We start from the raw sequence: 27,973 nt of genomic DNA, 5'->3' as shown, positions 1-27,973 counted from the left end.
GGCTTCCTCCGATAGCCAGGCAGGAACCCCAGTGGTGTGATAAGGACACCAACCCACCCACAAAACCTTCAACCCAAAATTTATCCATCTACAAGAAATGCAGGGACAGGAAATGGAGCAGAGACTGAGGGAATAACAAAGCAATGACTGTATCAACTAAAGAACCATCCCATGAGCTAGTGCCAATTCCTGACACTATTAGTGAGACTGTTATGCTTGCAGACAGGAATCTACTTTAGCTGTCTTCTGAGAGGCTCCGCCCAGCTTGAGCTTACTCAGAGGAATGCAGAGAGCCACAGCTAAAACAATGGATGGAACTTGAGAACTATTATGTAAGAGTTAGAAGGATTGAGAGGCCCCAAAGGGGATAGCAAATCCATAGAAAAACCAATAGACTCAACTAACCTGGAACCTTGAGACTCTCAGAGACTGAACCACCAACCAAAGAGAATACAACTGGACCTATTTCCCTTCCCCCACCCATATGTAACATATAGGCAGCTCTGTCTTCATGTGGATCCCATTCTGGAGCGGGGGCTATCTCTAAGCTGTTGCCTGTCTGTGGTCTATGTTCTTCTAGCTTGGCTGCCTTTTCTGACCTCAGTGGGGAAGGATGCATCTAGTTTCCAAAGACTCGACGGTGGTGTGGGGTGGGTGGGTGGGAGGTGGTTCCTAAGGTCCCTTTCAGAGGTGAATGAGAGTGTGGTGGGGGAGAGATTGTGGGAGGGAGGCAGTTATCGAGATGTAGAGTGGAAAAAAATTGAGAGAGAAGTTTCTTGAAGCCTCCTAGCATTGTTCTATGTTGTGTTCTCTTGAAGACATTACATGAAATGGAGTGGGAGGGCAGAACTGAAAGACTGGGCAAAAGAGAAGCTGATCTCTAAGCCAATCCTCTCAAGAGGCCCAGGTAAGCTAAGCTTTGAGCTTTCACAGTTGTTCACAATAGTCTGTTATCAGCTGTTCAGTCCTCTCAAAGCTGTGTGTTGAGCTTAGCAATAGCCAACCCATTCCCTCGTTCTTATCATTGCCTACATTGGAGTGAGAGAATTAGAACTTTACATACCTGTGTTGATCAACCATTGCCTGTACAGATCATGTGAAGGAAGCATGACCATGGACAATGTAATTTTCTTGAGATGAGGGAGGTCACACAGAGATTCACATCTTTAGTAGTACTCACAGTATATAAGAACATGATTTTTTTGATGACATTTCTGTTCCGTGTCTGGTGCCATACTGTGCCAGCATCACAGCCTCCAGTTATAGTATAGAAATGCCCCCTTCATTCTCCAACTTTCCTGATTCCCACCTCAGGAAGACACTCATATGGGCTGCCCCTTTGATTCTTGAGGCTCAGGAGCATTCCCTCACTTTTGCCTTTGAACTTGATCCATACACATACCCTTTTCTCTCTTCAGTAGCTAGGGTGTGAGTGGAGACAGTACTTGGATCCCCACACAAAGGGGAAGGTGTCTGTCACTTGATGACTCACCTGTGTCATGCTACGTAGTTATATATTTTGTTTGCTGTACTTTTTTTTAAAAAAAAATATGGAACTTTTCCCATTAAAAATTCTTGAAGTCAAAAACGTACTCATATTTGCATTCCCTAAGCAATGGTAATTTTAATACACATTATGCTAATTTCATTCTTCCTTCCCCTTTATGGTTGTTGTTGGCCCACAGGGAGAGCCTCAAGACGTGACACTAATGAAAGTTGTACTATAATAGTCAAAGCCGCATAAATGTAAGCTGAACTTGACGGTGACTCTCAGATAAAGATAACAAAGATACACAAAGAAGTGGTTAGATGGGATTTTGTAATTACTATTCTGTGACGGTTTATGGAAGGGTCATGAGCAGAAGAGAAATTCATAAGGTAGAAAGAATTTTGGCAGAAAAAAATGAAATAATAAGTTGTGCTCCTCTGAATCAAAGATGTTGGAATACTAACAACTAGAAGTAGCCACGAGTCTCTTTTAAACTGTGTGTCTGCACATTAGATAGATGGTGGCATAGGGTCTGGAGTAATGTGGATGCAGAAGAACCCTGACCAATGCTTCTAGCAGCAGCCATCGGAGTGAGTTACTACAAACTCCTTCCAATTATCTTTCCCAGGTTTACTCATTTAAGCTCCACCATTTCTTCTTTTTCTTACACATGTTACCAGACAGTCCATGGCTCTAATGAGTGAAGAGATGGCGCACACAAATTGAAATCCTACCAAAGGGGATACAGGGGTGGAACTGGATGGGAAGGAAGAGGGGAGAATTAAACAAAGGTGGTATGATCTGACAGGTACCATTGCCAAGGAAGACTTTAGGAGAGATGAGAAAATAGAAGGGCAATATCTCAGAGACTTCAAAGAGGAAAAAGAGCTGAATCAATGATAATGACTTCAGCAATCATCATTTCCCACTAACAAATGTTTCTGAGTGTATGCTTTGTTGTAGATCTTGTGACCGTTACCTGGAAATAAGGCAGTAAGCAAGATGGGACCTGTTTTAGTTTCAGCACAAGTGGGTTTCTCATAAGGAAAGCTGTTTATTTCGAGAGTAGAGAGCCTGAAGGACAAAGCTGGTAGCATTGGCACCAGCTTATATTAGGTGTTGCAGCTGTTATTTCCGTTTTTCCCACCAAAGCTCCACAAGTTCCTTTCCGTTTTCAAATACTACACAGGAATGTAGGTAACATATGAGAATATGTCACAGAGAAATGAAAGTGATACCAAAATCCTACATGGGATTGTGATTATGAAACTGGAAAAAAGGTCACACTTTTTTCATTTTTGTTGAATTTGAACCATGCAAATCTGAATATATTTTTTGGACTTTGAAACAATTAATTATATCCAAGAAATAGTTTATTTAATTTTTAATGGTGGACATAGGATTTTATTGTTCTCCTTGTTTTCTTTCCTTCTTTCTTTCTTTCATCCTTTCTTTCTTTCTTTCTCTCTTTCTTTCTTTCTTTTTATTGGATATTCTTTTATTTACATTTCAAATGTTATTCCCTTTCCTGGTTTCCTGTCCATAAGCCCCCTAGCCCATCTACCTCTCCCTTGTTCTATAAAGGTGTTCCCCCTCCTAAGCTACTCCCTCCCTGCCTGCCTCCCTGCAGTGACATTCCCCTACACTGGGGACCTCCAGCCTTGGCTTCTCTTCCCATTGGTGCCCAACCAGGCCATTCTCTGTTACATATGCAGCTGGAGCTATGAGTCTATTCATGTGTAGTCTTTGGTTTAGTCTTGGGAGCTTTGATTGGTTGGTATTGTTGTTCTTATGGGGTTGCAAGCCCCTTCAGCTCCTTCAATTCTTTTCTTAGCTTCTCCAATGGGGACCCCGTTATCAGTTCAATGACTTGCTGCTAGCATTCACCTGTGTATTTGTCATGTCTTCTCTCAGGAGACAGCTCTATCAGGCTCCTGTCAGCATGCACTTCTTGACTTCATCAATATATTCTAGGTTTTGTGGCTGTATATATATATGGGTTAGATCCACAGGTGGGGCAGGCTCTGAATGGCCATTCCTTCAGTCTCTGCTCCAAATTTTGTCTCCATAACTTCTCCTATGAATTTTTTGTTTCCCCTTTTAAGAAGGACTGAAGCATCTGCTCTTTGGTCGTCCTTCTTGAGCTTCCTGTGGTCTGTGGATTGTATCTTGGGTAATTCGAGCTCTTGGGCTAATATTCACTTATCACTGAGTGCATAGCATGTGTGTTTTTTTGTGATTGGGTTTTCTCACTCAGGAGTTTGTTGTTTGTTGTTTGTTTGTTTGTTTGTTTTAGTAAGTTTGTTTGTTGAGATTTCCTTGTTTCCTTCCGTAGCTTCAGTGTGCTGGGTAATGCAATGCAGAGATGAACAAGATGAGGAAGTACCTACCTGACTGGTCGTACTGACTGCGCGTGGGAGGCATTTTTAAATGACCTCATAATGAAGTAGAAACTCTACTGAGACCAGTGAAGGAAAAATACACATGTCTGTCTGTAGTTTTTAGTTATTTGTTCATGTTACACAATTGTTTGCTGACCCAGACTGACTTTAACTCAAAGCACTTTGAAGAAAAATTTCTTTCTAGATGCTAAGGCTAATTAATGTTTAGATGTGTGGCTTATCTACTGATCATTTACCTGGAAGCAGATAAAACCATACATATTTCTTCATCTTTATGTGCTTCACATCATAGGACTTCAAAGTAATTTCATTTCCAAAACTCTATTCACCCAGAAAACTTAATTTCACATTTTAGTACAGAAATTTTACAGTAATATATGGAACTTCCTATATTGGGATTGGATGGAGAATACCTTCCTTATATATAGTCAAGTGATAATTTCCATGCCACGTGAGTTTGATTAATACAAGCAGATTTATTGGGTCATTTATAATATATGCACATTCTACCTGATATTTTGTCAATTTTTTTAAGTACTAAGGAATACAAAGATGCCATTTTGGGCTTTCTTTATTGAATCATTCTTTGCCTTCAGAATACCAAAATATGGTATAATTCCATAACAGTATGTTTCATGGAAAAATCTAATCTGTATCTAGAGGGAATCAAATTGATTCAGGTGATGAAAATTCTAAGGACATTTTTTTTTCTAAAACGAGCAATTTCTTGATGAGTGAATGTTGTATGTGATTTTATTACTAGGACTGACTTAGTGATTTTTTTCTAACAACCTTCAATAAATATGGCTACAATGTGCCAAGTCTGGGAGAACATATGAGTTATAAAAATTGTTTGTGCCTTTCAAAGTAATTCAATTCTGTTTAATCCTTCCTTTATTTTCTGGCCCAAGATCAGTTCTTTTTCATTATCTTCTTTTGCTCTTTAACAGGGGGAGAAGCACAGATAGATGGAGTCATTCACATTAATCAAGTACATTTGTGACTATGGTAAGTTTAGGTTTCTGACTAATTTGGGCAATATGAGTATAATCATTCTTTAATTCATGGTATTTATTAATTACTGTACCCAGGAAATATATTTCTGGCTTTTTTGCATACAGATGTAGTGCTTTCTAGTGCACTTCAGTGGAGAACGTATGTTTTATAGTAGTTGCTCTTCTCTACACCAAGTCAATTCATAAATCATAATTCATATGAATCACTCTACTAAGGTTCCAATAGCTCAAGTCAGATCAATCTACCTAAATTATAAGAATTTTTTGATTATTGATAGAACAGAGTAGCATCCAACAGGTGTTAGCAGGGTGATAACCTTGTTTTTTAACTAAACAAAGCAAACAGATAACAAAACTAGACATATAGAACTCTTTGCTTAAATCTATCTTAATCATTCAAGACATCAAACCAGATGGGCTTGGAGCAGAAGGAACTAGAATATTAAACTTTGAATCCTTGAGATCTATGTCCTCATCCTGTCCCTTGTTTCTATCCTTGACTTGTAATAAAGACTCTTGGCAAACTAGCTTGTTGAGGAAATAAGTATAACACTTCCAGCCTAGCATTTCCATCTAACAATGCTGTACCTGATGGTGCATGCTAAAATAATAACCTTATGAGTGATAAATAATTCATACAATGTCACATATTGTCTGGACTTTTTCTATCAGAGATTGATACCTCGCCATTCATTGGAGTCCTAATAATCATTGCTCTTAGTGTACCTATACCATCATAACAAGGGTAGGGCTTTCTCTACGAATTATTCTTCATACAAATTTACATACACATAGAGAGACACAATACATCTTTATAAAAGAAGTATTTTAGCGACAGATTTTTTTTTTGCTTAATGCATTTATAGTGAGCATTGAATAGAATCTGGAAACTAATATTGAGAATTAACCTTTTACTGTGGCTTGCTGAGAATATTCTTAAGTAAAGTGGTTTCAGAAAATTAGAAAAGCTAATGTTTATATTACAAGAAAGAAGACAGATGCTTATGGTCTCATAATTCATTTTGGGCCAGGAACCAAATTGCACTAAAAGTTTGGTACTTGTAGGAATACAAGGAGAAGTGAAACATTTCATGACACATATTTCACTGAACTGCCTTGACTAGTCCATGATGACGTTAAACACAGGTCCTATTGAGAAGACCCTGAAAAAGACAACTTGCATATAAATACTGAATTAAACAGGCTTAGGGATAGTCTCCAAAGCTTTCTGTAAACACATGTGCATGTGTGTGCATGTGTGCAAGTGTGTGCATGCACACACACACACACACACACACACACACACACACACACACACAAACATACCCACATTAAATATTACCAAAACCTGGCCTTCCTGTTGCTTAATCTGCAGTAGCAACACATTTTTCAATATTATAGAGAAAAAATTTCATTTTGACTTCATTGATTTAGTGCCACAATTAAATATTGATTAATCTGACAAAATAAATCTTTTTCAGATGAAGAGATGCCACGTTTTCCTGGTTTCAGGGCCTAGTTACAGATTTATAGTGGAGAGGAGATTATCGCTTCTATTATTTTTATTATCTCCTGTCATAAGTATATTAATGAAAGCAATATTTAATTAAGACACGCTATAGGTTAGAACTGAGTGCAAACTTTTAATTCCAACCTTGTGATAGACACTGGGGATTTAGTGCTAAACAGAAGAGGTAAGAAATTTTGTTTGTGTGCAGCTTGCCTCCTATTAGAACTTTACAGTTTCTTTGTCTTTTGAGATTTAAAGGAATGGGTTTCCTGATTTCATACCAAATTTCCCAAATGCTGAATTTGGGACAACATTATTAATGAAAGTTTTGATAAATGAACAGAGGAAAACTTCATTAAATAATTTTCCCCAATTGTACAGATACCAAATAAATAAAGAAAAAAGAAAACAAAAATGAGAAAACAAAACATGGTATTTCTCAGTAATTCTAAACCCAAAATCAGAGGCAGGTAAGCATAGGTTAGCAACCTGGGATGCCCCTTTGTTCAGGATAGTTCCACACTTTTCTTCCAACATTGTACATGACAGGTTGAGATCATTAATGCATGTACCATGCACACATACCCCACTCTGAAGATACAACTAAGAACAGTGCTGTTGACTTGGGCCCCAACTTCACTGTGATATACACATATCACTCTCGGAATAACAGAATGTGTTTCTCTGCCTCTCAATGACTATCAAACACTGATTTTCTTCAATGATATTCCACATATACCTGATACACAAGAGGTGGCATTCTGGTCTACACTGTTTGGGGGTACATGCTCAATGAGGCAATTATGTCCTCTGAATGACCCCTTAAGGATAACCTATCATTTAAAATCTTACATGTAACTGGATAAGCATACAATTAAAATCCAATAGGTAATGACAAGTGATCTGCACAATAGAGCAATAGTTTTATAACTTAAACCTGTCAGTAAAAAAAAAAGTGCCACCTAAATTATTCCCCTAGCACTCAAGCCTGAAACCCTTTCTTCCTTTAGAGCCCATTAAAGAAGCCAATGGTGATAAGCTGGAATCCTGAGTGTTCTTTCATTTATGAGATCTCTTTGCACTCTTGACCTTGAATCTGACCTGTTCTATTGCTTTGCTTAGCCAAAAATTACCTTGTATATTTTAAAATGCGGGCACTTTTATTTTATCTTGAACAAGTCACAAATACCCGAACTAGTCTCTAATCCATGAGAGCAAGACTAAGCTCTGTCCTGCTTTTCAAACCTGGAATGCAAGGCCTTTATTTGCATGTTCAGGGTACATTCTTAGGTATGGCTATGGTAACATATAAACAATAAACAATTCCACCATTTCTTTTTTTTTCCAGAGCTGAGGACCAAACCCAGGGCCTTGCGCTTGCTAGGCAAGTGCTCTACCACTGAGCTAAATCCCCAACCCCAATTCCTCCATTTCTAAAGCCAAAGTATGAACAAGAGCTTAGAGAGGGTCATGCTTAAAATAAAGATATATATATATATATATATATATATATATATATATATACTTTTGATAATGCTTTTGTCTAATAATGAATGTAATTTAATCTGTTATATGTATATTTGGTTTTTGAGGACACTTGGCTATTGGGGGAAAGTGTTTGATTTAGGATAGTAACTGTTAATAAGACCAAGACAGTCAGTATGGGAAACAGCAAGATACTCGTTTTCTTGTTACTGTGGTATATTGATATAGTTTGTGTTTTCATGTGGATCACTGGGAGAAATTTAGAAATATATTTGAGGAACTATAGAAATCAGGTCCCAGGAAATAGGCTCTCAGGTCAGATCCAGCTCTTGTCATTGGACCCCTGTATTCTGAGTGTATGGTGTCTTACACAACAGAGATGCAACATTCATCCTTGGGAGGCAACCAAAGGCTAATACCCAGTCATATGTAGCCCCTGTCCCTTATCAAATAAACTTCTTCTTACAGCAGATGAAAGCCATCACATAAAACCACACTGGGATATTGAGCAGAGACCAATAGTTTCTGAATTAGGAAACCACAATGGGACAAAATGTAGAGACCAATGGTTTCTGAATTCAAGATCAAAAGTTTCCAGTTTTTGAGAAGCATTCATCTGTGTCCAAGAACAACAACCTCTAAATATGATAAATTCAAATATTTTTTCATAAAGGTATTACATGATGATTTCAAAATAAAAGAAAACAGTCTCAGAAAATATTGTCACATATGCACTATAATAACTTATATCCTTCTACCCAGGCTAAGATCTCTCACCAGGATCTACATGTTGCCTAGTGAAGTAATCATATTATTACATTTTATCTTACTAAAGAAAGGTTTTATCTTAAGTTTTCTATTAAGAAAGTTGAGTAATTCAACACAGGCGTAGTGCTTATCAGTTTACAGTCTTTACTCTCACTTGAATCTCACTTCTAACAGCACTATTTACAGGCAATGCAATAAAATGCTTTCACAGGTTAAATATGTTGACTAATAGCACAGAGCTTGTAAAATGTGTACCTGAAACACTTGTAAAACCCTTTACTTAACTTTAAAAGTTCAGAGCTTTGGGAACTCTACTAAATAAAAGGCAGGGTTTATGATACATATAATTTCTGTGAATAAGGTTGGGCAGTGAGGTAATAGAACATACTACTAATTAATTACTCAACTAACTAATTAACTAATTAATGACTAGATATTGTTTACAACAAATGTTTCTAGGTGCTAAAGAGAATGATTGGAATATAGTCAGTGTGCTTTTAGTTTGGTCACAGAGGTGGTCATGCTAATGAGAACATGCAAGAACCTTTCAGTCTATAGAAATACTGTGGATACTCACAATATTTTATATATTAAAAGGATCATAGATCTAAACAGGTATGATGAAAGAATTTGAATGTGTGGACATAAAAGTGCAGTGAAATTTTTTTAAAAATCACTTCAGTTGACCCCTGTCACTATGCATACGTATCCCCAATACACACTATCTCCCCATTTTATGTCCTTTTATTGATTGATTGATTGATTGATTGATTGATTGAAGGCTTCCAAGTCTGGTTAGCACTGAGATTACCCAGTGCTGAGAGTTAGACACTAGAACACTGTGTGTGAATGAAGAGGTTGTAAGAGAAAGATGGTCAATTAATCAGTGGATTGATCTTTAAAAGACTAATGTGAAACATTTTAATCAATGTGGAAGTTAAGGTGATTTTGGGGTGCATTCCTCACTCTTTTGTGAGGGTTATACAGGATGGTTTGTTCAAGTGTCCTCATGAACTTTCTGCCCATGAACACCCAGGCTTTGGAATTCTGCATTATTCATAAAATGCTTCTCTGCCTGGTAGTAAGAGAGACAGGACATTTTAGATGTCAGGTTTAATACTTTTCTTATCTATAATATGGTTGGAATTTCTAAAGTAGAAAGATAATAGAAAAATAAATCCCTTTGGACTACATACTCTTTAACTTGTTGGCCCAGAAAAATGGATATATATATTTTCCAAATATCACTGTTTTCTCAAGGATGGAAAGGAAAAGAATGTTTCCCCACCACCAGCCTTTGCTGCTTTGATAATATTCTCTGATGCACCAGATGGTGGGGAAAAGTCACTTTTCTAAAGCTCTCTTGGTTGAGCAATTATTTATAGGCCAACGGGATCCATCTATTCACCTTTATTATAGCTTTTCATCCTTACAGACAATAAATCCAAACAATATGATCCTGGAAAGTCAATATAATTTACACAACTGATGAGCTGAAGTATATGGGGTATTTATTGAAAACACTGTTCTCTTGACACTTTATTACTTTCTTTGAAGAACAGAAGAAGGCAGAAACCATATTCTTGGAGAAAAAATGTCCTACATGTGCTTTAACAATCACAGTTGAATAAATAGCTAGAGGTAACTGTTGAAGGAAGGCAAACTCTGTAAGTCAAGCTATCTGTACAAGGTACTATTTTCAGGTTGCTTTTGGTTTAGTCTTTGTGATAGGGTATTACCACAGCATTTGCTTAAGATTTGTGGCTTCATCCTATGGTTAGCTGCAAGCATGCTCATCTGTATCAGTAAGGCTCAGGCAGAGCCTTACAGGAGACATTCATATCAGGCTCCTGTCAGCAAGCTCTTCTAGGCATCAGCAATGGGTTTGGTGGCTAAACATGGGATGAATCCCCAGGTGGAACAGACTCTTGATGGCATTTTCTTCAGTCTCTGCTCCACTTTTTGTCTCCATATTTCCTCCCTTCAGTATTTTGTTCCCCCTTCTAAGGACTGAAGCATCCACATTTTGGTCTTTCTTCTTCTTGAGCTTCAGGTGGTCTGTGAATTGTATATTGTGCAGTCCGAGCTTTTGGGCTAATATCCACTTGTCAGTGAGTGCATACCATGTGTGTTCTTTTGTGACTGACTTACCTCACTCAGGATGATATTTTCCAGTTCCATCCATTTGCCTAAGAATTTCATGAAATCATTGTTTTAAATAGCTGAGTACTCCTGCATTGTATAGATGTACCACATTTTCTGTATCCATTCCTCTGTTTAAGGACATCTTTGTTCTTTCCAGGATCTGGCTATTATAAATAAGGCTGCCACGAACATAGTGGAGCATGTGTCCTTGTTATATGTTGGAACATCTTTTGGGTATTTGCCAAGAAGTGGTATAGCTGGGTCCTCAAGTAGGGTAGTACTGGGTCCAATTTTCTTAAGAACCACCAGACTGATTTCCAGAGTGGTTGTACCAGCTTGCAATTACACCAACAATGGAGAAGTGTTCCTCTTTCTCCACATCCTTGCCAGTACCTGCTGTCACCTGAGTTTTTTATCTTAACCATTCTGATTGGTGTGATGTGGAATCTCAGGGGGTTTTTGATTTGTATTTTTCTGATGACTAAGGATGTTGAACATTTCTTTTTATGGTTTTTACCTTCCCAACTTTATTAAAAAAAAACAGCAGTGGTGATAAATCTCTAGAACATGGCCAATCTCCTCGGATTCCTCTGTTTAAAGTATGACATTTGATTTCCAAGTCCATGCCAGTGTTAACAGTTCTCATCACTAAGCAGGTGAGAAGCTGACACCCTCATGAGCTCACCTTACAACTTTTCCCTGTCTCTGGTCTGTCTTTGGCTCAGCAGTGATTGCCTGAATGGCAGTGGCTTCATTAATTTTCACCTGTAGCTCTCTGAGCTCTTCCATGTGTAGCATCCGCAGGATCCGAGCAGCTTCATTAAGAACTGCATCACCTGTGTCAAAGCCAAGAATATGTTTGTCTAAAGCGACAGGTAAGCCCTCTTTTGTTTGATTTGCTTTAGCAACAACATCCTGTGTTTGACGTTCCCGAACCAAAATGCGAATTGCCTTAAGCATTACCAAGTAGTCATCTTGAAGATGGATCTGAAGGAGGTTAGCCAAAGCCAGGGCACCCGCCTTAAAATCAGGATTATTTACATCCAAGTTGATCAATGGCTCTGCATTTTTAGCTGTGCTGTTAGGTGCTTCTTGGCCATTCGATATTTCTCAGTTGAGAATTCCCTGTTTAGCTCTGTACCCTACTTTTTAATAGGGTTATTTGATTTTCTGGAGTCTAACTTCTTGAGTTCATTGTATATATTAGATACTAGTCCTCTATAAGATGTAGGATCGGTGGAGATCTTTCCCCAATCTGTTGTTTCCCAGTTTGTCCTATTGACAGTGTCATTTGCCTTACAGAAGCTTTGCAATTTTATGAGGTCCCATTTGTTGATTCTGATCTTAGAGCATAAGCCATTTGTGTTCTGTTCAGGAAATTTTCCCCTGTGCCTATATGTGTTCAAGGATCTTCCCCACTTTTTCTTCTATTAGTTTTAGTGTATCTGGTTTTATGTGGAGGTCCTTGATCCACTTGGACTTGAACTTAGTACAAGGTGATAAGAATGGATCGATTTGCATTCTTCAACTTGTTGACTGCCAGTTGAACCAGTACCATTTGTTGAAAATGCTATGCTTTTAGCTCCTTTGTCAAAGTTCAAGTGACTGTAGGTGTGGAGGTTCATTTCTGGGTCTTCAATTCTATCCTGTTGAACTACCTGCCTGTCTCTGTATGAATACCATGCAGTTTTTATCACGATTGCTCTGTAATACTGCTTGAGTTCAAGGATGGTGATTCCCCCACAAGTTATTTTATTGTTGAGAATAGTTTTCACTATCCTGGGTTTTTGTTATTCCAATGAAATTTGCATATTGTCCTTTCTCTTCCTGAAGAATAGAGCTGGAATTTTGACAGGGAATTGCATTGAATCTGTAGATTGCTTTTGGCAAGATGCCCATTTTTACTATATTAATCCTGCCAATCCATGAGCATGGGAGATCTTTCCATCTTCTGAGATCTTCAATTTTCTTCTTCAGAGATTTGAAGTTCTTGTCATAGAGATCTTTCACTTGCTTGGTTAGAGTCACCCCAAGGTATTTTATATTATTTGTGAGTATTGTGAAGGGTGTCATTTCCCTAATTTCTTTCTCAGACTGAAGGAGCTGAAGGGGTTTGCAACCCCATAAGAAGAGCAGCAATATCAACCCACCAGACCCCTTCCAGAGTTCTCAGGGACTAAACCACCAACCAAAGAGTGCACATGGAGTATGCCACGGCTCCAGCTGCCCGTGTAGCAGAGGATGGCACTGTCTGGCATCAATTGGAAGAGAAGCCCTTGGTCCTGTGAAGGCTCCTTTTCACCAGTGTAGGGGAACGCAGGTTGGTGAGTTGGGAGTGGGTGGGAGGAAGTGAGTGGGTGAGAGGGAGGAGTAGGAAGTGAAGCATCCTCATAGAAGCAGGGGAAGGGGTTATGGGAGTGGGGGGAAACTGGGAAAGGGGAAAACATTAAAAATGTAAATATATAAAATATCCAGTAAAAAGATTTGTGGTTTTGAATCTTTATGTCTGTTTCTCACAATGATTTTTTTTTTTTGTAAATTTTCCATCCAGGGTTTTCAATCATCTCACCCTTAAGTTACCTTTATGGTGACCAAACTTGCAGCAGCAGTCTCCTAATTCTATGAGACAAAATTAATGTTTGCCAAAAGTTCTTGGTAACTCATTAAGCCCCAAGGTTAGCAGAGCTCATGTGTGTCACTGATGGACAAAAAGATTCACTGAGTCACAATTTAAAGAGAATCTAAAATACCCATGCTATCTTGTGTGTGCTTATACTGTCCTCACGATTTAGAAGAGAGCTTACATCATGCATAACAGACCACTCTAAATTCTGTTTTCTAGAAACTGGTGGCAAGAGTGGTTCCCCAACTCTAGCCAAGATCGTTTGTCACTTGTCTAAGACCACCCTTGAGTGATGAGATTTTATAAATTAAAAAATGTAATTCTACATAACTTAATTAATTGTGAATTTGCAATATTTTGTAAAGAAGACATACACAACTTTCCTCATTTGTCTAAATTTATACCACGAATGAAATGTTGGATCAGAGCTGTGGATGCAGACTGACTATAAGTATACTCAATCTCTCCCCATCTGTTAGTGTGGTGCCATTGATCTGTGCTTCTCAGATCATACTGGTTATTGGGTTCATATGAGAATGGTGTGACCCTCTGTCTGGGCAGGGTCTGAACATCAATAATGTAGCAGAAAAACTTGTGGGTTATTGTTTAGCCATGTAATTACTACCATTTCCAAAGGGCAGGGGGCAGAAGATTAGTAAAAGCCATCACTAAAAGTGTGAGTGTTTCTCAAACTTAGCTCTGTTGGAATTTAAGTCGTAGCATTTCACATCTGGAGGTTTGATTCCACGGCGCCATTTTATGAATGCAGTGCTCGGGAGCTTTGGTAATACCTGCTTGCTGCTGCTGTTGCTGCTCCCTGGGCTCCATTTGAACCCCTGGAGCAGTCTGAAAAAAAGATTCAGTCATTAACTTTTAAAAGTTTGAATTTACCTGTACATTTGATGGTTATAAGCTCTCACTACCCAGGTGAAGTGATTGATTTGTTCTCCATGTGGCATAAGAAATAATTTTCTAACAAAAGCAGCACGCACAACATTGTACAAAGGAAACGTTTGTCACCCGGTGGATATCATTGTCAGAGTGAGCACTCTGGGTTCCATATGGGGAATTTCAAGATACTACATGTTGCTTGCTTTTATTATTTTCTCTCCTTACATAAAAAGTTAAAACTATTCATTAGAGAGGAAAAAAAAGAGAAAATTATCTGGCATACAGTGGCTTCCAATATTGTGTATATCATTCAGTTTTTAGAATTATTTCAACAGGGCTTCATAATTAGCTGCAGTCAGTTTGTGTCATTTCAGAGACAGCCGTGGTGAGATTTTTAAATCACTCAAATTCACAGGGAGCAGTAGTATAATCAATATAATTTCTGACTATTAAAAAATAATCATTGTACTTTATGTGATATAAAAACCCTTGTTAAATTCTTTCTCTAAAGAAAAGACCTTGAAATACCAATATTAGAATAAATATTATTATATGACACTTTGGGTCTCTTTTGTTTTTTAGCTGGTGTCTAGGTTGACCAGTTAAAAACCTAACTGGTGGTGTCCTATAATGATAATCCTGTTAGTGTCAATGGTAAAAATGGACCTTTAGCCCCAACTTTCATTATCTGGACTATCATGTGCTATGGTATCACCCATTTAGGGACTGATTTCAGGGCCCAGCCACTTAACTATATTGTATTGGAGAATTCAAATAAACTTTCACAGCTTTGGTGCATGTTCGTTCATCAAGACTTCTATGAATATAAAATAAAATATTATCAATAAAGCACTCAGTGCATCAACTAATACAAATAGACAGTAAATGACATCATTCCTCCTCATAAAGTCATCAGGCTTCAACTAGAACATATTTATTGAGCTTCTCAGTATCTTGCCATTTCATTCCATTTGTAGCATAACTTCTCAATTGAAAACCCTTTCAGCATCTCTACAAATTTCAACCATAATAAATTATATCAACTACAATATGTGAAGAAGAATAAATATTTTTATAAATAACAAAGTACTTTCCAATGTAAGATGAACCCAGAGAATTTAAACAAGTAGAAGACAACAGACATTAAATTATAAAGGTAAGAACCTTAAATCCTTTGACACAATAAAATTTATTTCTAAAATCAATAATGAACAATAATTGAGAAAATTATTAACCTACATATTTGGCATGAAATAGACTGTGGAACATAACAAATAACACAAAATATCATCAGTTTAGAAAGCAGGAGCATGACTTTTACATCATATAAACTGTGCAGAGTCAGCCGAAAGACCTGATCTATTTTTTCCACTCAGTTAATTGTTTAGCACTTTCCAGATGGTTTTTATTGTTGGCCTGTATTCTGATATTTAATATCTCCAACTGGAAGATATTCCAACTTTCTATTAAGTTTCTCTGTGAAGTAAAGTGGTCCTGGCCTGTAGAGAGAAAAGGAGGTTGAAAGGGTTTGAACCAAAAAGATAGAGACTGGAGGAGAATTTGGAATAATATAATGCACTTTATATGCAATATATATGTATGCATTATCTATACATACATGTATTCATGCATATATTCATGTATAATTATATGTATAGACAGATATACACACATGCAAATATTCATGTATAAATATTTGTATAGACACATATATACACACATGCATATATATATATATATATATATATATATATATATATACTTGTCAAAGAAAAATCTATCATATCAAGATAAAAATATAATCCAGGTTGTTGTTGGTGATCAAACATCTTGACATGTGCTCACCAGTAAAAACCAAATTCTGTGAATATTCAAATAACTTTCTTGTGAAAGTTCTTGTTTTCTTCTGCTACATGAGACTTTCATGTTTGTTTTCCCATAATGTCATTCATTTATTTATCCCAATTGTTAACCCAGACTTTCTTGTTTAGGATCTTCATATTTCAGTAATTTAATTTTTCAGTTGTGTGAAGGTAATAATGCATACAATTTAAACTATGATGTCTGACCTTTCTTAACCTTAATAATGTGTGGGATATGGGCAGTAAGGGGCAAGCTCCTGTCACACAGGTCACCAGGTGAATAAAGAGCTGTTAAGGACAGCACATTGGCTTAGGCCAACTCATCAGTCAAAGAACATCTTCCTTTGCTTAACATTGCTTTAATGAAGATATGTTTCTATTATGTTAAATACTATTTTGATCACAGCATGTATAATTTGGAAACTACTGAGAATTTGAATAGCATTTGCTTATAAATGACCAAGATATTTTATCTATCTCTTCTTCAATCTATTGATCTCTCAACCTCTCAATCTATCTATAATTTTTTGAAATAAGATTAAGAAGGAGGTTAATCTGGGGTAAAAGAAGCCATTTTAGAAGTGATTTTTAAGCAAATTTTTATATAATATTCCTTTCAATATACTAATATACTATTGTGTTAATCTACTCTTCTAAATTCATGTGACATTTTGATCATAGAACATAGACTTTCCCCAAGTCTATGTTTTGTTGGTTTTTGTTTTGCTTTTTTTTCTTTACTTAAGTTGTATTCAATACATACTTTTCTTTTCTTCACTGTACACTCTAATGACTGTTGTCTCTTTTAAGAAATACAACTATTACTTGACAGGTAGTTTGTAAATATGAAAGCAATGTATAGATATTGACACTGAACTTCAGCACATTGTACAATGGAAAGATCTACCTAGTAGTGAGAATCAAGTATATCCATTGGTCCATCTCAAATAAAATGCAGAGTCTTGATGTCAAAACTACTGTGTATGCTGATCTTCCTTACATTGACATTTAATTTCCTTTCAAAATGAACACATCAGGCATGGCTTTCTCCTTATGCAGTAAGCCTTAGATCACAAATTGGGAAGCAGTGGCTTACCCCATTCTATCTGTGACAGCCTTGCACCCATGGTGTATCTTGTCATGCTGGTTCTTAAGATTCACAGGGTTTACAGATGAGTTCAACTCAGGAATCACCACAGAAGAGGAAGGGGAAAGATTTTAAAAGTCAGTATTCAGGAAAAATGTCGTCTGAAAAAAGCAAGACCATTGGACTCATACTCACAACAGCTGTGGTTGCCTATGCCCAACTTTCACAAAATCAAATCAGTCGGTATTGCAGCATAGAGTGTGAGTGTGTGTGTGTGTGTGTGTGTGTGTGTGTGTGTGTGTGTGTGTGTGTGTGTTGGGGGTTGGGGGACAATCAGGAGTCCTCGCTGCTAGCTTCGAGGTTTTATTGAGAATTGGTGGCTTTGGGAGGTGGGAGAGTTAGGTTTTTGCTTCTGGTGTTGAGGGCGTGGCTCCTGGTAGGCATTCCATGCTTCTGTGGATTGCTCCATACCTACTAGTATATAAACAGGCAGTGATTAAAGCCAAAGGCTCAAAACAAACAAACAAACAAACAACAAACAAACAAAACAGGACACAGGTTGAGAGGGATTATAGAGAAGTTAATGTGAGGAATGAAGAGCATAGTATAGTTAAAATATGATATCCACATATAAAATGATTAAAAAATTAATACAGATATTACCTAAAAATAAGAGACATACTCATCATACCACGCTTGTTTGTAAATCAACTGTCTCTGTCCAAAACAATATTGAAATGCTCATTCCTGTGTCTAAGTAAGATTAGCATCTAGTTACACAGGTAATGGAATTAAAATGAGGTGACCCAGGTTAAAACGCAGTATGTTTCGTATCATGTTAGAATATGGAAAAAGTGGCTACAGAGATGTGCATTCTCTGTGTGAAGATGATGTGAAGGAATGCAGGGCAGTGGTCATGTGTCTGGAAGCAAGGCAGGGCAAGTCAGAGGATGCCACAACTTTCAAGCAATGACTAGAAGTTGGCAAAGGAAGGGATAAGATTGTGGCCTGCAACAGATGACTAGAATAGACCAAGGTGACGCTTAGATTATTATTTCCAGCATTTGGAAGGAAGAGAGAATCAGTTTTTGTTCTTGTAACCACCCAAATTTGATTATTCTTATATGAAAATCTTAAACCAGGAACAGTCTGTTGGCATTACAATGCTGTGCTTTTCTTCCTTGGTATTCCATGGCAGTCTAGTTCATTGTTCTCAGTGTCCATACACAAAACCCTTAAGAAAACTCTCTGCAACTCAGGAGCAATCATTTCAGTCTCACGGGCGCAGAAGAAAATAGTCAATGAGTTTCCAACCAACGGATTTTCATAAGAATATCTATAGCTCTAAAGACTGTACATGGACTGACTCTGGGCTCCAACTGCATATGTAGCAGTGAATAGCTTTGTTGGGGCACCAGTGGAAGGGGAAGCCCTTGGTCCTGCCAAGGTTGAACCCCCAGTTTAGGGGATTGTTGGGGGGGGGCGGTAATGGGGAGTAAATGGGGAGGGGAACACCCATACCGAAGGGGAGGAGGACTGGTAAAGGGGCTGATGGACAGGAAACCGGGAAAGGAAATAACAGTTGAAATGTAAATAAGAAATACCCAATTTAATAAAAATGGAAGAAAAAAAGAATATCAGTAGTTATTGATATTCAGAGACTTGGCTCTTATCTCTTAGCTTAAAACTGGCATTATAGTTTGCTTAAAATTGCTGTAAGAGATAAAGGCTAATTTTTATTTAAAATGGCATTAATACTATAAATTGTAAATAACCAATTTTAAAATAATCAATAGTAATTTTTGAAAATGAAATAAATTCTAAAATAAAAAATGTATAATAAACTCTAAAAATTATATGTTATATAAAATAAATTTGTATAATGTATATATTACAATATATATTGTGACAAGGCACCTAATTGGAGCTTGTTGCTCTTTTGTTTAGCCTTTTAATCTATCCAAATACTATTATTAATAAATGTTTCTGTGTTTGACAAGGTTTGTTTTCTTTGTTGTTCTTTTCACAGGGTGATTGTGCTTGTCTATGTCATTCCTGGTATTTAGACTTTGAAATGTTTGTAAAAATCTCATAGGTCAAAGTTTTTTTCTCACAAAATGTAGCGCTCTAAATTAAGGTAGTACAGACACATTAATCCTTGTGAATAGCCCTTGGTACCACAGGAGCTGTCCTCAGGTATGAGATAATCTTTAAAAAATTGAGCTTTCCTGGTGCATTTAGTACATTTTTAACCCACAATTGATAGATTACAAGCAAAGCTTTAGGTCTTATAAGCAGTACATACCTCATGGTATCTTCTTGGTTGGGCTTATTCAAATTATGTCTCCATAGAGAGTGATAGTAGAACATATCCCATAAAAGCGGCTCTCCTTGACCCAGTTCTTAGTGAAGAGATTTTTTAGTTGTACTGGTTGAAAAGAGATAATGTTCTATATCCATATGTGGAAGCCAGCAGGAAAAGATTTCATTCTTTGGGGCTGTTTTTGTTTCAGTGAGAGTGACAATATTCTTGATTTATAAATACCCCCCAAACACTCCTCTGCTGTTGGTGTGATTGCAAGCTGGAACAAGTACTCTGGAAATCAGTCTGGTGGTTCCTAAGAGAATTGGACATAGTACAACCTGAGGATCCAGCTATAACACTCCTCGGCATACACTCAAAAGATGCTCCAACATATAACAAGGACATATGCTCCACTCTGTTCATAGCAGCCTTATTTATAATAGTCAGAAGTTGGAAAGAACCCAGATGCCCTTCAACAGAGGAATGGATACAGAAAATGTGGTGCATCTACACAATGGAGTACTACTCAGCTATCAAAAACAATGACTTCATGAAATTCATAGGCAAATGGATAGAACTAGAAAATATCATCCCGAGTGAGGTAACCCAGTCACAAAAGAACACACATAGTATGCACTCACTGATACGTGGATATTAGCCCAAAAGCTCAGAATACCCAAGATACAATACAGACCACATAAAACTCAAGAAGAAGGAAGACCAAAGTGTGGATGCTTCAGTCCTTCTTAGAAGGGGAAACAAGATACTCAAGGGAGGAAATATGGAGACAAAGTGTGGAGCAGGGATTGAAGGGAAGGCCATCCAGAGACTGCCCCACCTGGGGATTCATCTATATGCAGTCACCAAATACAGACACTATGACGGAGGCCAAGAAGTGCTTACTGACAGTAGCCTGATATAGCTGTCTCCTGAGAGGCTCTGCCAGAGTCTGACAAATATAGAGGCAGATGCTTATAGCCAACTATTGGACTGAGAACGGAGTCCCCAGTGGAGGATTTAGAGAAAGGACTGAAGGAGTTGAAGGGGTTTGCAACCCATAAAAAGAACAATAATATCAATCAACCAGACACTCCAGAGCTCCCAGGCACAGAACCACCAACCAAAGAGTACACATGGAGGGACCCATGTCTGTAGCAGAGGATGGCCTTGTAGGACATCAGTGGGAGGAGAGGCCCTTGGTCCTGGCAGGGCTCATTGCCCTAGTGTAGGGAAATGCCAGTAAGGGAGGTGGGAGTAGGTAGGTGAGTAAGTCGGGAGCACCCTTATAGAAGCAGGGGTAAGGAGGATGGGATAGGAGGTTTCTGGAGAGGAATTTGGGAAAGGGGAAACGTAAATAAACAAAATACCCAATTAAAGAAAAACAGAAAGATAAAGTTCATGGCAAGAGGACATTTACTAGGTAATTGGGAGTAAGGGTGAGAACAGAGAATAAACTTCATTCAGAATACTTACAATAATGGGAAAATACATAGGAGTTGAGATTTTTATTAAAGGCTACACAATTTGATAGATTGGAGAAATAATTTCAAGAGCTCTGTTGTACAAAATAGTGACTATCCTTAATCATGTATGTCAGACTTAAAAAAATAGAGTGAATTTTAAGGTTTTTACCACAAAACATAAGCATATAAAGAAAAGTTAATGAGCCCAGTTTGGCCATTCTACAAATACATACGTATTTGAAAACATGGTATACATCACAAATATATGTCACTTTCCTAAATTAAATTTTAATTAAATTTAAAATTAAAATAGACTGCATTATTTTAAAAAAATATTCACCAAGATGACTTTTACTATCTTTAGAGAAGGGACACAATTAATGTTAACAAACCACTGAACCAAGCCAGTTTGCCTCTTTCTTTGGTGATCTTGATTTGCCATTATATTTAGTGTGGTATTCAAATTGTCACTACTGTGAAATTCATTCAGGTTAAGAAACTGAGACACTCCATACTCGTAATAGAAGATTATAAAATTCTCATTTTAGCTTATTTCTCATGGAGAAGAGAGAGGAGTCTCTATAAACAATTAAAGACATCTTTGACTCTGTTTCAAGAACATTCCATTTGATAACATGTGTGTTTATCAGTGTTTCCGTGTCTGCATCATCATGTGCTCATATTATTGCATGTCAATCACTTTAAATTTATTGTACCGCCTTTAGTGTTTTTCTGAGCTATTTCATTTTTATGACTCTTTCAAGATTAATATTATTAGAAACAATCCTCAAGTTAAAATATCTCATGCTTTGATTAGTATTTGGTCTTATTTGTAAGACATTTGGGAGAATAACTGATAATTTTGTAATCATTAGTTCACTTCTATTAATGATTTTAAAAATATTTGGTTTTTAGTGTTTATAATAGCCTTGTACTTTTATAATGATATAATGATCTTTATAACATGTTGACAAGGTTGTAGATAGGAGCAATTAGTAACAACAACTGTGTTAGTCAGAGATAAACGAAGAGACTGAAGACAGCTGGTTAAATATAAGAAACATGCTTTCTCTCTGTAATTAGACTTGGGTTTCACTGATTCAAGAGTGCTACTGAGAACTCCTGTTATCATCAGTGCTCTATGTTTTGACTTTTCATTTATTCTAATAGTATTGGTGAGTACCTTCTGTTGTACGATAGCCTTGGGGCTAAAACACAGTGATTCTACACTCTGCTATCTCTCACACACGAAAAAGCCAGATATCACACTTGCAACTCAGGGGGAATGGAAAGAATAAAGTGGAAAATTACACAACTTCATATCCCCCAAATATCTTTGCTGAACAAGGCTTTTAGTTATATACCAGAAGGTACCCTTGTTGATCACACACACACACACACACACACACACACACACACACACACACACTCATATTTGATAGTTCTACACAATTGCAAATTAAATGTTATAGTGTCAGCATTATAACATTTTTCTCATTTTACATGTTACAAAATCCAAGCACTGTAACTTACTTTCCAATCACTCTCTGATAAATGCTATTATTATGAGACGTGAAGGACAGCAACGAGTGCATTTGTTTTGACAGTGGGGCATCAGTTCTTGCTTCCTAAACTTTTTCTTCCCAGATCATTTACTGTCATCCTTAACTTTTCTTACATGAATGAAAGAAGGCATGAAAAAAGTGGATTCTCAAGACCAAACCTATTCAAAAGGAAAACACAATATCAAGAGGAACTCTCAGTTTATTCTTTTTTTGCCATTTGTGCCACAGACGACTCAGTTACCCCACCATATGTAACCACTCAGAGGATTGTTTCAGAGTTTACATTTTGTATACATGTGTGTATTTTCATATGCTGTTGTTTTGTTCAGTAATTCCCTCGCATTCTTACTCCTTTCTTCTAAAACTGAGAAGCAATCAGTAGAACCCATTATTTGTCATACCCTGCATATTTGTTCTCACATGAGGCCTTCCAGTTTGTTAACTATCTGGAATACAGCTCAGCGGCAGATTAATTGCCTTCATGTAAATCCCTAGATTCAATGCATACCTATCACTGTGAAATTAACAAGGAAATCTAAGCACACAAAACTGTTTCTTAATTGCAATTAAGCCAGCTTTTTATCAAAATTCTGGGAGTATCGTAAATGACCCTTACTATAGCAAATACCAGTGTGTAGTCACAGATGACTAAAGATGCCGGGATCTACATAGAGAAATATGCAATAATGGGTAGCAGATATGCGGTGTAGATGATCCTAGACCAAAATAAGAAGGATGGCAGAGGTAATTTTCTTTGTTGCCATATTTTGCACAGCTGTCAAAGGTGACAGAATACTTTTCATGTCCTCATCTATCTTGTCCTGTCGCAATGGGGACCATGGGGCCTCAACCCTATACATTCAAGCATAGGTAACTGAATAAATCTAAGAGAGGTGACCTTCCACAAGGAAGAGCACACAAATTGGTGATCCTGTGTCAAATGGTCAGACCTGAAAGCTTACATAAAATTGACATCCACAGACTCCATGGGTTTTGTGTAGGAATATGTATGCAGCACATGTATGCATGTAAAAACAAACTACGGAAAGGAGAAAAGGGGAGGAATGTTGTAATCAAATTTCAATCCCTAAAATAAATTAACTGTAGGGAAAACTTTGGTTCCTTTAAAAACACAGTTCTGCTATGTAAACATGTTTCTGTTTTAATCCCAGGTATGGATATGGGACTGCTTCAGATTGTCCACAGGCACCTGCCACGCTCTAGGGAGGTTATAATGTTTGCCTTCTGTAGTTAGTTTGTGTTTGGAATTCTGGGAAATGTGAGAGCCTCAAGAGGGCCTGTGGTGGCTCCTGATCCCCTGCTGCTGGTCCATGCTGCTGCTTTTGTTATTGCAGGATTGCAGGATTGCTGGATTATTGGTTTGATGTTTTGCTGGTTTGCTGATTGGAAATTTTCTGACGTCAGACTGGACTTGCCTTAAAGAATTTCATGCCCCAAATCATCAAGAGGTAGTCTAAAGAGGTCTATGCCTGCTTCCCTTTCTAATGTTTTTGTTCTCCTACCTAGTAGTAGGGGGTTGGAAGGGATGGATAAATAATACACTATATTAAGTAGAGCCAAAATTATATGTCTCTAAGTAATAATATATGGGATATGCAGACACAACAAGAGATAGAACCTAAAGCGAACAGAGATGGAGGAGGTACCATGACTTGGTTTGCTTCACCTCTTCAATCTCCAATAGTTAATTCTGAATGATTAATATCTTGGACAAAGAATAAAGCATGTGATGTGACGTCACACTGATTCTAAATGCAAAACATGCATACATGTAACATATAGACTGAGCACGGTACACTTAGAAATATACACACATAGATAGATAGAGTATAAATAATGTGTGAAGTAATGAAACAGAAGAGAGACTAAGAGCAGATACGCTGGTCTATAGGCAGCTGAATTGTTAGTGCAATTTTAAAAGTGATAGTTTTTCTCTATCCTGACTAGCTCCAAATTAAATAAGACAGAGACTATAAGATTTATGTAATGAAGCTTTATGACACAGTAGCTGAACAGTATAAATCTATTTTAATCCTCTAAACTAATCTGGTTACCTCCAAGCCAAAACCCCTGTGATACTTGCATTTTAGTATTGATCTGTGTCTTTCTGCTCACCGTGTTCCCATGGTGTCTTCTTGAATCCCCTCTTGAATTTTCCTCGTGGTGAATCCCTCTGCCTTTTTCTCTTTCCCTCTTCCCTGGCTGGGTTTGGATGTCTTCCCTATTCCCTCCCATGCTCAGCCATTGGAAGATCTGCTTTTATAGGGAACAAATTCGGAGCAATATTTACATAACGTTAGGTCAGGAAATACTTAGAATAAGCATTATAATGTCATACCTAGATTGCAGCCTTTGAAATCACCCTTTGAAGGGATAATCTTTACACAATGCACAATGACATTATGCCTACACTAATTTTTCAGTTAAAACATTAGGAACACAAAATGTGGGGAGAACAATATTCACAATATAAATTGTGTTGAAAAACAAGACATGTAAAAATATAAATTGACTTTTATCATTCTACCTGTTTACACCAATCAACTCAAAGTAGATCAAAGACTTGATTTTGAGACTATTGAAGTTTTGGAATTTATGAAAATAACTCCAAAAGTAGAGGGGAGAAATGTAAAATAAAAATACAATCTAAAAAAAAATACAATTTATAGATTCATAGAAAGTGGTTACAAACTGTGCCCCTGAGAATGGATTGCAGAGCAGAATATGAAAGGAACGTAAAATCCTGGATCAAAGATAACCCAGTTTCTAAAAAACAAACAAAAGGTCATTTTAACATTTCTGGAAAACATCCATTCAATTAGCATAGCATACCCTATTAAATGTTTTTATGTTTTTATGTGTCACTTGGAAACAACTTAAGTATAAAGAACCATCACACAAGAAAATCTAAGAAATCCCTTTCTCTTCCTCTAAGCCAGCCCACAGAAAGGGCAGATAATGAAAGAGATGCAAATGCACAGACAGCTGCACACTTCTCAGCTACTCCATCAGGGTCATCCTCTGTTCTGTATCACCTTTCTCTAGAGCTGAGAAGACATGTGTGTGCTACCCATGCCCTTGCCTTTTGATTTCAAGCGTGATTCCCACTGACTGAATACAGAGAGAATACTGCAGTAGCAGGCTATGAGAAATTCAGACAGGAGGGATTCTTTTCCTATCCCTTACCTGCCAGTCATAGTCCAGACCATGATTCACTCGTTTTACCATTGTTTTGCTAATATCATCTCCCTATTCCCCATGTGGTTGGTGGGTGGAAACAGTAACATGTTCTAGCTTTCCCTGTTCCCAAATGCATACTCATGTCTTCATATTCTCCTTATTTCAATTAAATCTTCTTTAAGTAAAACCTTTCAGTGTGAAATCTATTTCCTGCCAAATCACACCTGTTAAATTGAGCACATGAGTTTTGTGTTTATTGTCATAAGAAACATTCCACAGGATAGGATGGCTACCTACTGGCAGCCAAACGTATTGGCCAATGTATATGAAATCGGATACTCTCATTTGAGCAGGTAATTATTGAGCACAATCCAATCTTAAATACAGCAAATCCGAGAAGGATGGTCAAATTCTGTTGCTCCGGTGTGAATCAATGGAAGTCAGAGAGTCTCAGGGAGGCGTGGATCTGGAATTGCTAAGAAGATGCTATCTAGAAAGAAAATCACATTATTCTATCTTATAGTAAATCATTAATCTTTAGTTACTTTGTACAAGTTACAGAAAAAAGAAAATACCAGAATGTAACACACGTACACACTCATGCATGCACACACACACACGCATGCACGCTCATGTACACACACACACGCATGCATGCGCATGTACACACACACACACTCATACACACTCATGCATGCACGCACACACACACGCATACACGCTCATGTACACACACACACGCATGCATGCGCATGTACACACACACACACACACACACACACACACACACACTCAATTCCCACACTCATGCACAGGAATTAAATTCATGTGAGAAAAGCCCATGTTTTGTGGTTGAGCCGACTCAACTCCTCCAGTGACGCCAGAAGAGTGAGACTTTATTTTCAGGATAGAGTAAATGAGGCAAATGTACCAGTCAGAATTAAGTATTTAAATATTCAACAAGTTAATGTTGCCACTTATGGCCTGCTAAGAATTTTTATGTTCCATTGTAGGGAGCGGCTAAAGATGGCGCCGACATCCGGTGGTCGTTTGTGATAAACACCCACAATGCACATGTGTTGGCATTTCTCCGGCAGCTATCAGGCTGGAGTGATATTCATGCTAATGAGGCATTTCATGCTCCACCAATCCCTAGAGGACAAGTATATAGCCACAGCCTGTTTTGTATATAAGGCTAGTGCCTTTGTTCCTCGGGGTCCCCGTATCAATAATGAGGTGTTCCTGCAGTAAAGGCTGTTGAGAAGAATCCGACCGTGTTGCGTCTTCTTTGCTGGCTGAGGTGGGCGCTACATTCCATATGCATAGAAATCACAGGTAAACTGAGACGCAGCTTCCTAAGTACTGAGGTCCCTTAGTTGAAGCTTAAAGAATGGGATTCTAAAACCAGAGACCTCTGGGTTCAAATTCTAACAGTCAGGTTATGACTGCAGCTTTCACTGTGCCAGGGACTGCTCAAGGCAGAGGGTTCTGAGACATGGCATATTGTACCAGCTGACATTGGATATGAGCAATCTGTGCTCGGTTCTTTGGCAGTTTTCTTCTAGAGAACAGAAATTACAGTTTCTTTGGGCTTCATGGTCTTAGCTTCTGCAAAGTCTCAATTTTGTACCATCTCTAAGCTTATTAATATTCACACTGGCCTTCTTAAAACTTAATAATTGTGGTTTTAATGACTCTCTGAAATTTCTTTAGCCTCCAGAGTTACCATTCCAAGATTCCTGTTTATGAGTCCTTATCTCTAGGTGGCCCCTTTACCCTTGAAGTTCTGAGCTTAGGGCACAGGGACTTTTATATTCCGATGACTCTCTGGAATTCTTTAGTCATTTTCTTGCTTCTATACCTGTAAAGCCACAGCCAAGGATATAAGCCCCATCTTTCACATGCTAACAAGAACAGGTACAAAAAGATCATTCCTGATGCGTCTTTATTGAGCTTTCATATTGCAACACGAAGGGTTCAGTTCATAGGCTAAAGCTTTCCAGAAAATCCTAAGGTCTTTAGAAAAAATAGTATGCTTTTGGAAAAATAATCTAACTAGTCCTTAGACTCTAATTCTATATACCACAATGCAGCTCTTAGCTCTTCTAATTACAGGCGTCACATAAAGACCAGTCACTGGCTTCATATAACACCATCTATA

General features: G+C 37.6%; 1 long non-coding RNA gene and 1 pseudogene across 2 annotated transcripts in view; one reads left to right on the top strand and one right to left on the bottom strand.

The window, feature by feature from the left end:
* The window catches only part of Rtraf-ps2 (RNA transcription, translation and transport factor, pseudogene 2), a 46,207-nt pseudogene that overhangs the window by 14,935 nt on the left and 3,299 nt on the right, over positions 1-27,973 (bottom strand). The window contains exons 2-3 of the transcript NR_172022.1: positions 12,966-13,243; positions 11,501-11,802 (exon numbers count right to left, since the gene is read on the bottom strand). The product of NR_172022.1 is annotated as an RNA transcription, translation and transport factor, pseudogene 2 (transcript). The remainder of the gene's footprint in view (positions 1-11,500; positions 11,803-12,965; positions 13,244-27,973) is intronic.
* Positions 396-27,112, top strand: LOC120096601 (uncharacterized). Its single transcript, XR_005493252.2, has 5 exons — positions 396-907; positions 4,842-4,899; positions 12,909-13,135; positions 23,967-24,080; positions 26,826-27,112. It is a non-coding gene; the product is annotated as an uncharacterized LOC120096601 (long non-coding RNA).

This window comes from Rattus norvegicus, chromosome 14, assembly GCF_036323735.1.
Source record: "Rattus norvegicus strain BN/NHsdMcwi chromosome 14, GRCr8, whole genome shotgun sequence".
Classification (NCBI taxonomy): Eukaryota; Metazoa; Chordata; class Mammalia; order Rodentia; family Muridae; genus Rattus; species Rattus norvegicus.
This window is presented reverse-complemented; position numbering and strand designations above follow the sequence as displayed.